We start from the raw sequence: 11991 nt of genomic DNA on the forward strand, positions 1-11991 counted from the left end.
TTGAACTTTTATAAATGTGTTGTGAGAAGTTTGCAGAGCAGTGGCCACAGAAATGTTCAGCTGGCCATTTCAATGCATGATACAGGAGAATGCACATATGCATAGACAGCAACAGGGTGAATTTGTAACGGAGATAAGCTTTCCCTTGAACCCAATACTGAGTGGCTTTTTAAGTATTTGCCAGAGCAGTGAGAGCACTTTAAGATCATGTGTCATGTAGCCTCGAGAGGTTAGGAACTGCAGACAGCTTAGAAAACCAGCCACTCAACAGCCGGTGCTGAGGGAAGCACCTCCGCCTACGCTGGCATCAAACAACAGCTTTGTTTAAACTGTTCTTACCAGTGGGTGAGGTGTTCCGATCTGGATTCAGAGTGAGAGAGAGATTCCTACCATGTGCTGTAGGATTGATACTCCACCTAAACTGAAACTCAATTTTGAACATTTACGGTAACAGTAAAAGATATCAGATCAATATCAGATTGTTAAGATGCACAAATGTACTTTCCATTGATTTTCCTTTTTATCGATCCTAATTAGGTGTCATGTTTCTGTATTCGAGTAAAGTGAATGTGAAACAGTAGTGCTACTGCGTGATTATGTTGTGTTTTTCCCCTGACAAGGGACAGGATGGTTTCCAGTGAGGTCATCAACCTTTTAGGTGGAAGGGATCCAAGGTTTTGTTTATAACCAAGTGGGATGGCTGTTTGAATAAACCTGACCACAGACTTGATTTATAGCATTTTTCTGTATGCCAAGTTTTTATTAATGCTGACTTAATGTTGAGGACATTCTTATTTTTCTACATAAGCTATTTAAAGAGTTAGAAACATGCATTCTGTGTAGTCAAGGATGTAAATGAACTTATTATACAAATAAATAATGCTTAATTATTATATTTTATATATTAGTACTCTATATACAGAAAGGATTAATTAACACCAGAGCAAGACTACATCATTTGGCACTGTGCTGAAATAATAGTGTATGTGCCTAATCCAGTGGTTGTCAAACTTACATCGTTCCCCACATGGCAGGAAGAAATATTTTCACGCCCCATCTAAACAAACCAATGACAGAAAAGCCTAGCTGCAACGTTATTTAGATAATAAACTCATTCACATGAATCCTTCAGTAGTTTTTGTTTTAAACAAACAACTTTCATTTCAAACAACTATTTGTAACTTTTGTCACTAGACTGCTTCATTAGACTGCAGCACTTCTTCAAAAAAGCAACAAGTTAACAGAATGTGAACATTGCCAAACATGGAAAAATACATTCGTGAACAGAGGTGGAAAATATAGAATTTATTGACAGTTTAATACTGTTCACTCTTAGTGGCTGCAGTGATCCTGTTTTTGACTGCAGAGCTGTGGCGGGGCGTGGTCTGTGGCGTGGCTGCGGGGTAGGCGGACGCACCTAAACGGCATCCCAATTCATGCCTCGGCGGCTTAAAACAGAATGAATCAGGTCCTGTTGTTGTTGATGATGTGTGTAGGCTGTACTTGAAAAGCTGCACCCGCATGTGTATGTCGACAGCTGCAATAAAGAAGTGTACTGAAAAGTGCGGACATGTGCCCAATCAAACAACTTGTTTTTATGGAAATTGTTTAGACATTCACATTAGACAGATATCAAAGAGAAAATCAGCAGAAGACTTGATGATTATTTTTTTTCCCTCTGGATAATTTATCAGCCTTTTTGCTGTTTAACTGCACTGCATTTAGGAATATATCAAATAATATCACATAATACTAATAATGTGCATAATGTCCTGTCCAGCTTTTAATCAAGAGGCGTGGTACACCCTGGAGAGGTCACCATTACATGTACTGCATACTGTTATTCAAATACAGAATAATAGCTAAAGCATTCTAGCACACTAGCTTAAAAAAGCACCAAGCTTATTCGCATCTTCAGTGATATTTCACTGCTGAAAAAATATTACATTTTTCTACATCTGTGAAAAGAAGGAACCCATGGAGCAGTTCAGACGCTAGAAGGAAGGTCATGGAGGGTATGTTTAAAGCCTGTATTACTTTGAACATAGCTTTTCTGTTCTTACTGATTGGCAGAGACAGCAGAAAGCCTTTTAAGTTGCATTTTCTTCTTCTTTTCTCCTTGCATTTTTTTCCACTGATTATTGTGTAATGTAGGTGCAAGCTAGCTAACTTGGCCAGTTTCCCTTTCTCTGTTGGTATTTTTAGCATCAGAAACTGTCCTTTGGCAGCATCCCCCTATTTCTGTGTAAAAAAGACCTATACCCTGTCTGGAGGCCTTTAGTTCAACCCTGTCTCTGTCTCTGGGGAGCGAGTGTGTATCTGTATTTTAGTTCATATGCTCATGTGTGTCCTTGTGGATATGTGTGTAAGAGAGATTTAAAGCCTCTGTAATCAAAGCCAGAGAATGTGCATGCTTTCCCAGGCCCAGCTGACTCCTCTCTAAACCATTGCACCAGTACACTCTGGTCTACTGTGCCCTGCATTTTACTGGGTCCAAGGTTGTGGGCTGTGAGTTACTGTATGCATTTGTGCACGTCTGTTTGTTGAGTAAGGAAGTTGGACTTCCACTGTGATCATGAAGTGAGCTCTTTGATGCTGAGTATCTTTGCCAAGTAGTGTCTAATGCTGGAGCAGGGTTGCTTTCTTGCAGGCTGTGCTGAACACGGGTTTTCAAGTTCTCAGGGTTAGTTGATGGAACTTAATTATGCTTCCTATTTGACATTTTTTTCGCACAGGGAGGAGATCAAATGGCAGGGATGGAAACAGATAAAAGAAACTGCAGTTTCAGGTGATGCATGTTAATATATTTCTTTGATACAAGGGAATCAATGTGCAGGTGGACTACACAGAAATCGCCTATTATGTTGTTTACTTGCTCAGGACACATTCAAACCTGTGTTTTGACCTGTAAAGTTGTTTGAATGTGTATTACTGAAAAATTGAGAGGAAGACTAAAACAGAGAGCTGAGATATAGAGATGGAAAAATGTAACCTTTTATTTCTGCAACAATAATGCACATAGACACATCAGCTGTCTCCTATTCCTTTTAAGCTAAGCTTCTGGCTCTAACCCGTGACCTGTCTTTGTTGAACACAGATGCACTTTGGCTTTGACTTTTATTTTAGGGCACAGTACATTACTCCCCAGCTGTAGCTTCTGCAGTTGTGATGCCCTTAAGATGAGTGACATGCATAGCCTTTTCAGCATATGCATTTCATGCTGTAAGGCAAATATTTTTTGAAGTATAAGTTGACAAACTCTATATGGTTCAACAACTAGATAAGAAAAACCAAAAACGCACAAATCACATGTACAGTTTGTCTACAGCCTCCACGATCTTGTCGCATGTTAAAAACTGCTGCATTTGTCATTTTTCCTGGCACCTATCCAGCAGTCATCAGTACGGCTCGCACAATTTCACCACTGATGATGGGAGAAGTGACTTTTATTCCATAAATTCCATCTACGTAATGCAGAAGAGTTGCTTGTGTTGCCAGGGGTTCGTCAATCAAGTAGGTCAGCCACTATCACACGCAGACTGCCATACCCTATTTCATTTTTCAAAATTAACAACAGCATGACTGATGCAGGACATGTGGAAAGCACCTAATTACAGATCACATACAGAAAAAGGTTAATGTGCTAATTATAGTAAAGGCTATTTGAGTGCGTAAGGCATTAATTCTACCTAATCAGGCCTGAATAAGCTAAATTCATCAGAACTGTGTTGACATGGAAAGTTTAGTCAATCAATATGTGTAACTGCAGTTGCTGTCAAAAGCAAGAGTTGGAGTTTATGTGTCTTTTGTGAGTTATCTCATATAACTAATATTTGCTTTTTCTGTGAAACAGAACAACAACAGTTAATCCCAGCTGACTGGACAATTAGTGCTCTTACTCGTTTCGGGACATAAAACCAAGTTAATAGAAATTCATTGAACAGAAAAGGAGCTCTGCTCTTTTTGTTGCGGCCATCGCTTCATGATGATTTCTTAATCTCGTGCAACTGGGGAGGACAATGACTGCTATAAAAATCAGCTAGACTCAAGCAGAACATTGATTGCTCAGGTTCATCTCAGCGGACACTCATCTGGGTCCTGATTGAAGCGTCTCTGGGGACGGCATCTGATAAGCAGCTGCAGCATTAAACTCCACCTGGTTTGAGCATGATACAGTTTCTGAACACGATTTTTTATTTTGTTACATTTGATAATCTGTATTTATTTAATACTTTTAAAACCAAACTACTATAGCAAAAAGACACCAAAAAATGAGCAGTTTACAGTTTAACACATAAAACATGAACCATTCAAAAAAAACAAACACAAAAATAAAACAATAAAAAATTATAAAATTAAATGGAGTAGGAAAGACTCTGTGTGGAAAAAGTATGTCTTAAAAAGATTTAGAAGAGGGCATTGATCTTATTTTCTCAGACTGTTCATTTTATAACTTAGGAGGTTAGACAGCAAATATCGTCAAGGAACAAATAAAAGATCTTCGCTCAGGAGACACAGTCTTCAACTAGGCTCATTAAGGAAATTAAAAGTTCAGATGTAAAACACAAAGGAAATAAAACATTTGTTGGAAATCAATAATAAGTAACCAGTCAGCAGATATAAGGAAACTAAGCTAATGTGTATAAAACATTTTTAGTTCTGAGTTTGTGCATCAGTTCATCAGCGATCGCCTATCTTAGTCTTCCGTCATCATAGCTATTGCAGTTAGGGTGGAGAGATGTGTTTTGACAGGAAGTGACCTTGTCATGACCTTCTGACTGATGTCATAAATCCAGAGTGGGTCAGAGGTCACAGCTAGAATGTACATGTCACAGTTTCTGTCAAGTCAAAACATTTCTGACTGACAGCACGGCTTGCAGTTCCAGGCTGAGCTTGACTTTATCTGACACGTAATTTGAGTTTGAACAAAGCATGTGGAGCTTGAATCAGGTAACAATGCTGATAAGTTGGACACTTTAATTACTTATTAAATATCCAGTCTTACAAATTGAAATCATGTCATAACAGAAGGGCTGTCCCAAGGGGCACCTCCAGAATTTTTTCATAAGGATGGCCATATGGGGGCCACAAAAAATACTGGAGTGGCACATCCCGGGCGTGACGACGGGAAATCGTGAGGGACATACAAAGAGACACTATATGAATGACAAAGATTGTACATCCAGGAATAAATAAGAAGCTAATGTTTCAATGTTGGCTGGTGTCTTCCTCTCTCTTGTGCTCACATTTATTAATAAACAGTCTTGCCAAGGGGGACCACTGGGGGGGGGGATTTTGGGATGTGGCCAAACTGTACAGTTTTCTCATGGTGCAGAGAATGTATGTTGGTGCCTACCTACAGACGGAAAGATATCAAGATTGAAGTAAAGAAAAAGAGACCTCTGTCTTTGTGTGGCGAGCAGGACCTTCTATAGTGAACCAATACTTTCCCTAAAATTAAAATTAACATTTTATTTACGCAATTAATAAAATAACTCATTCAACGAATTTCTACCACTTAACCAGTTCAGGTTTCACCGTGGGGCTGGAACCTATCCCAGCTGTCACAAGACATGAGCCGGGATACACTCTGGAAAGGTCACCAGTCTGTCACAGGGCTAACACATAGAGACAACTCATTCACACTCACAACACACATATGGCCAATTTAGAATCGCCAGTTAACCTAGTAACGTCTTTGTGGGAGGATGCCAGAGTACCCAGTGACAACCCGCGCAGTCACATGGAGAACTTGCTAATTTCACACGGAATGACGATTCAAACCCAGCGTCCTCTCGTTGTGAGGTAACAGCGCGACCCACCTTACAATCATACCATGCAAGCATGTTGTTGATGTAGTACCCTATTACATAAATGTTAATCTGTCCTTAGACTGCGACATAACAAAAAGATGAGATCAAATTTTGGATAAATGATGGGATCCCAATCTTGGTGTAAGGGTGAACAGATTCATATTCTACCATCATTGTGTCTTTTGTCATTTCTCCCTCTGCTCTCTTCTCTTTCACCACAGCGCCAGCTGCTCATGGCAGATGGCTGGCCTTTCCTGAGTTTGCTTTGCTTAGAGATTTTTATCTTGTTAAAAGGGGGGTTTTCTTTCCCACTGTTGCCAAGTAGTTGCTCATAGAGGGTGTTTAATGTTCGGGTTTCTCTATAAACAGTGTTGGGAAGGTTACTTTTAAAATGTATTCCACTACAGATTACAAAATACATGCCCCAAAATGTAGTTTGTAACATATTCCATTAAGTTACTCAATGCGAGTAATGTATTCTGAATACTTTGGATTACTAATTATATTGTCATGCTTTTTACAACTACATAAATTGCTGTGTGATTTATTACCATTACTGAAGGCTACTTGCCATCGAGCTAACATTGTTAGCTGGTGTTAGCTGAGGTTAGTTCATAGACTGCTTTCAGAACTGCACATGATTATTTGCAGCTAGCATCAAGTCTAACAGCCTATGAACTAACCTCAGGTAATGCCAGCTAACAATGTTAGCTTGGAGGCAAGTATCCTTCAGTAATAGCAATAGTACATCAAAGATACTGAAGTGGCACATAACCCAGGTAGTTACCACAACTAAAACAAAGTAGTTGCAGCAGGCTAATGTTGAATCAGACTGCGACATAACAAAAAGATGAGGTCAAATTTTGGATAAATGATGGGATTTATCCAAAAAAACTTACTTCCAGATGTTTCTTTAGGTTGCAGGTGGAGTCTTTTGACGCTGAGAGCAGCTTGATTGGTGGCAAACAGAGTAAGCGCTGCACTGTCAGATTTCACCCATCCCTTTCTTCTTTAAATGTGAAGTGGTGTCAGAATTTCCAAGTAAGAAATGCATTCCTGCCTGATAGAGAGGGGATAGCCTAACATATGAAACAGGAAAAGACTGCTGTGTAATCCATTTATTTCAACAAAGTAATGGTATTCTAATTATCACCTTTTTAAACGGTAACTGTAACGGAAAACAGTTACTCATATTTAGTATTTAAAATATGGAACACCGGCACATAAAGCACCTTGACGCACTTGTTGTGATTTGGCTGTTGAATAAAGAGAAACTTGAAGCAACCCCAGAAAATAAAACACCCAAAGCAGCTTGGTGTACGCAGAGTTAAATGCGTTTTAAAGCAGTGTTTTTTATGGCCACATAAAGATAAAAAACACGGAGAGCAGTCATTAAGGCATTTCAAGATCTTTGTACGGCTTGTTGACTTGTTCCCAAAGGAGCTCAGCAGAAGTAACAGCTTAAATCACTGAACTACTGTATTTCAAACATGCTCCTTGTTTGGACAGAGGCTAACCTCTTCTGTGAGACATTTCTTTCTTTCTGCTGAAGTGCTTGGCTCTAATTCTTGCGACCTTAACTGCTCCTGCCTTTGATCTACACAAAAAGCACAGGTAAACACAGCCACTGTGGCTTCATTTAAAATGGATGCACTGGCTGTAAAAACATGCAGTTATAGTGTCGTGATACTGTGCGACAGGGTTCAGCTGAGTGTGTGAAGTGGCCATAGTTGGTTTTCATCATATTTATGCGTTGCCAACAAACCACCACATTATTATCTGTGTTATTGATTAGTAAGGCTAATGAGCCTTTACACCGTTACCACCAGTGTTCTTCTCAGTCAGGATCTTTCCAAACCACGGCCTCTTGTGGTTTATTGCTTAAGTGTAATGTTTCATGCTGTAATGCATTCCTTCAGCATGCTGTATTGGAGATTTGCGGCACAGGATTTACACTGGAACATAATGTAGATGCTGTTGTCTCAGAGGTGGTTTGTTTTGGCCAGGGCTGTCTAGTTGTCTGGAAAGCACAATCTCTGTCTTGGTTTCATGGTGAGAGGAGAATCTAGGCCTCATGAATAATTCTGCTTTATCAGCCAGTGCTACTACTGCAGACTCTCTTCCCATCTTCCTCTCTTTAATCTGTCTCCACCTATCTTTGTCTCCTCCTACCTTTCTGCCTTTGAGTCGATCTCTTTCACCTCTCCCTCTTATTGTTGCTGTGTCACTGAAGAGATGCTGCTGTCAGGGGAACAGATGGGCGGGTGCTGCAGACGTCTGTAACCCTGGTAACCACAGCCTCACCTGCTCTAGCATTAACCCTCCCTCTGTGTTTTGCCACATGAGACACAAACGCATTGTCATCCTGCACATTTCCTCTGTATATCACCTATTGCATTGCTTTTTTATTGTCTTTCTTCTTCAGTCCTTGTTGTCATTTTTATGTGTTTATGTGTTTAATCTTTATGTGTGGCTGACCCTTTGAGCTAAGTCAGGGTTACTGACAGTGTCTTCAGATGTGCAATCTGCTAATGGACTGTGGCCTTTAGTGGTTTCACAGCATAACTAACAACACTTGGCCGGGTTAAATTTAACAGAGTATAAGTGTGCCAGCTTTCCTCGCTTTACATGTCTTATTATGTCTTTTTATTCCCTTATCATTAGGGAATAAAAAGTTAGGAAATAATTATAGAAACTGCAATTATCTCTAATCAAATACAGCCTTTCTCTCAGGATACATTATGTGAAATGTGAACTAAATGGGTTTTTTTTCATCCTGACTGGTTTTCATTTGTACAAAATGGATGGTATTTGTTGACTTTCTAGCTAAGGTTAAGGGGTTGCGTATAGTTGAGATATATATGACAGTCCTAAAAGTTTCAGTGATGCAGTTGCCTGTGTTTTCAAACCAAACGGCTCACATAACAGATGCTGTATTAGTGAATGGGAGCAGCAGGCAGGTGTTTGTTTTGGATGTGGGCTCCTTGTGACTAAATGTGGAGGAGTCGTTCTTCATTAAAGTACCAGAAGCAGCTAAAAAGTCTTTTAGCTGCTTGTGTAATATTTGACAGTCTGAGGTCTCTTAACAGCAGAGCCAGAAAACAAAGTCTGCAATGTTGAAACATATTATCATATTGCAGGTATGCATGGCATAATTACTGGTGCCAGCTGGTGCATTTCTGAAACTGCTGGACTAGACTCAGATAAAAATGAATGTTTGGTCCAAATGTGTCCCACATCTGCAGGTTTCTTGTGGGCAACATTTGGTCTTTACTGATGGTACTGACTCAGAGTGAGTCTGGCTGCCTCAGCCCAGTGACAGGTCTACCATATATGGGCTGGTGTGTCTTGGGCCACATCTGGCCAGCACACCAGTTGCCAAACCTATAACTGAGCCTTTATTCCCAAAAGCAGCCCAGATTAGGCTCAACTTTATCTGCTATCTGGAAGCCAGATAATAGAGACAACAAGCTGTGTATTATGTTACACAGCATGTCCAGCCTTGAAGTAAATGGCCTCAAAGTGGAGAAGTCAGCTCACGGTCGTATCAGGCCAGGGCAGAAATTGTAAAGCTGCAGTGGCCTCAGACTCACAAAAACCAAAAACAAGAAAGCGTCAGCTGATGAGCTATTAAGGAACTTTGATGGTGTGCTCAGAATTTGATATGGCATTGACAATTCATGGTCTAACATGCCTTTTGTTCACTTTGTAATGGCGCCAGAGACTTTTTCTTCCCACATCTTTGACCCCTTCATACTAATCAATCAATGCTCGAATGTGCTGAAAATTACTGCTGACCACCTGCATCCATTTTTGTTTACCATTTAGTATTCATTTAATTCTAGTTAGTCAGAGCTTGCTATATGGAACATTTTAAAAATCAAACAGCTGTAACAGGTTTCATAAAGTACGAGTTTATTAAACTAAAGTGATCTCTGTCATCAGACCTTTATCCTGTAGCACAGCGTTGAGACGTGTTCGAGTAGAACCTCTATGCATCTGATAAATGTGCAGAAGTGATCAAGTCATGTCAGCATGTGGCAAAATTTAACCAATGTTTTCAACATGTTTTGCAATCCTTGGAATGAAGAAAATAGATTGTTTGGTGAGCAAAGACTTGACCTGTATTAGTGACAGTGACCCCATGGGGTGTTCAAGATGTCAGCGGTGGTGTGGAAGTCTAAGAACTCTCAGTGAGGCTGTAGTCAGGGTGGAGATGTCACCATAATATGAAGAACTATTTTGCTTAGCAGTTGTATTTTTCCATCCATTAAATCTGCGCCATACTCAGCCCAAGAAACACAGTGTTGATGAGAACAGAGTACGATGTACATAGTTTAAATACCAAATACTAATCATAACTCATGTTTTTATTTTTCTTTGCAAGTTTGTGTGTCACCAGCTGTTTTTAGGTGAAAACAACACTAAATAAAACAATAATGTGTGTGTGTAAGCTGTGACTTAGAGGGGCAACTTTTAGTAATAACCAGTGACATAATTATAGTTGTTCTAAGTCATTAAACTAGTCGTAACTGAAACACAAGCAATTGAAGCAGATACCAGTGGGAGCAAAAGATACCAGTGACTGACATGTGGCAGGATGTTAATTTAAGAGTAATTATGCAACCATAACCTCAGCTCACTGGGAACTAATTGTGAGTAATGAACAACTAATAAACCATTTGCTTCATATATAATTGTGTCTCTGTGTGTATGCATCTGTGTGTCTTTATGTGTGCGTTTCCATTTGACTGTGAAGAATCCAAACACAGTTGTCATTTTTTCCTACACCCAGTGCATACACACATAACATGAAAGATGTGCATACGCCTGCTGGATGCATTTATCCAAGTGAAACTGATACATAGCAATCACTGCCATTCACTTTATTACAGTTGCATGTTTGCTTGCATTGCACAGCAAATGAAAACCCAGAGGCTGATGAATCCCTCTGCAAGAGTACAGATAATAGTTGCCATGGAGATGCAGTGGTGGGAAGGCCAGAGATGCCCTAGGCAAAGAACCAGAGAAAAAGGAAGCAGAGAGAGAGAGATACTATCATTACAGAGCAGAAGAAGTGATTTTCCTGGGAAGGAAACAGTGTACAGCAGCATGTACTGTGTGTGTGTGTGTGTGTGTGTGTGTGTGTGTGTGTGTGTGTGTGTGTGTGTGTGTGTGTGTGTGTGTGTGTGTGTGTGTGAAGAATGCACACACATGTGTGCACGTGCAAGTGAATTACTTCCAATTACTCCAAGATGGGGCTTAGTGGCCAAGAGGAAGAGTGTGTTTCTACAGTGAGGAGGTTGGTGGTTTCAGTTCCCATCTCTGCCAGACTGCAGGTGGAAGGACACTTCCACCTGCCTTTGGTGTGAATACAATAAAGTGTTGTATGACTTTGTGTGTGCGTGAATGGCTAAATGACACATACAGTTCAAAGCTTTCTGAATGATCAAAAAGACTAGAAAGCACCCTATAACTGCCAGTACATTTAACATCTTATGCAATGAATGGACTTAGAAAATATACCCACACTTTGAAAGAAAGTCATTGTACCTGCAGAGGTAAAATGGCTTATAAGTATTGATGTTATACTTTTAAAGGGTTTGTATCTTATAAAGACCTTTCTTTAACGTCTCTGGAGAATTTTATGTGTTTATAGGTGTAAGCATTGATATATTTCTATAGTTTCATCATTTATTTGTTGCTATAATCTTTATCACGCCTTGCTGAATTTCTTTTTTTTCCAGTTGATATAAATCTAGAATGACGGTTTCATTGTGAAAAAAATATGTTTGACATAGCTACCTTGGGTCCACTAAGGGGGTAATACTGTAGCTACAGGGATATTAACCCTTTAAACCCTAACCTAATTAACCCTTTAAACCAGGGGTGGGCAACTCCAGCCCTCAAAGGCCAGTGTCCTGCAGGTTTTAGATGTATCCTTCATCTAACACAGCTGAACATGTCTTGAAGTTCTCCAGAGGCCTGGTAATGAACTAATCATTTGATTCAGGTGTGTTGACCCAGGGTGAGATGGGTGCTATAAATGCTAACCATCACCGGTGACGGGTTAGGGTTTAATTAACGGACTTTCATATATTTGATTGTGAAAATAAACTCTTAAATTTGAAAACTAAAACAGTTGTGATACAATTTCTGTTGCACTCTGTACAGACAC

The 11991-nt window shown here is 39.8% G+C and overlaps 1 protein-coding gene across 2 annotated transcripts in view; it reads left to right on the top strand.

Annotated features, from left to right (window-relative positions):
• The window catches only part of LOC116319965 (protein MTSS 2), a 75890-nt gene that overhangs the window by 33795 nt on the left and 30104 nt on the right, over positions 1 to 11991 (top strand). The window lies entirely within an intron of this gene.

This window comes from Oreochromis aureus, linkage group 1 (genome assembly GCF_013358895.1).
Source record: "Oreochromis aureus strain Israel breed Guangdong linkage group 1, ZZ_aureus, whole genome shotgun sequence".
In the NCBI taxonomy this organism is placed as follows: Eukaryota; Metazoa; Chordata; class Actinopteri; order Cichliformes; family Cichlidae; genus Oreochromis; species Oreochromis aureus.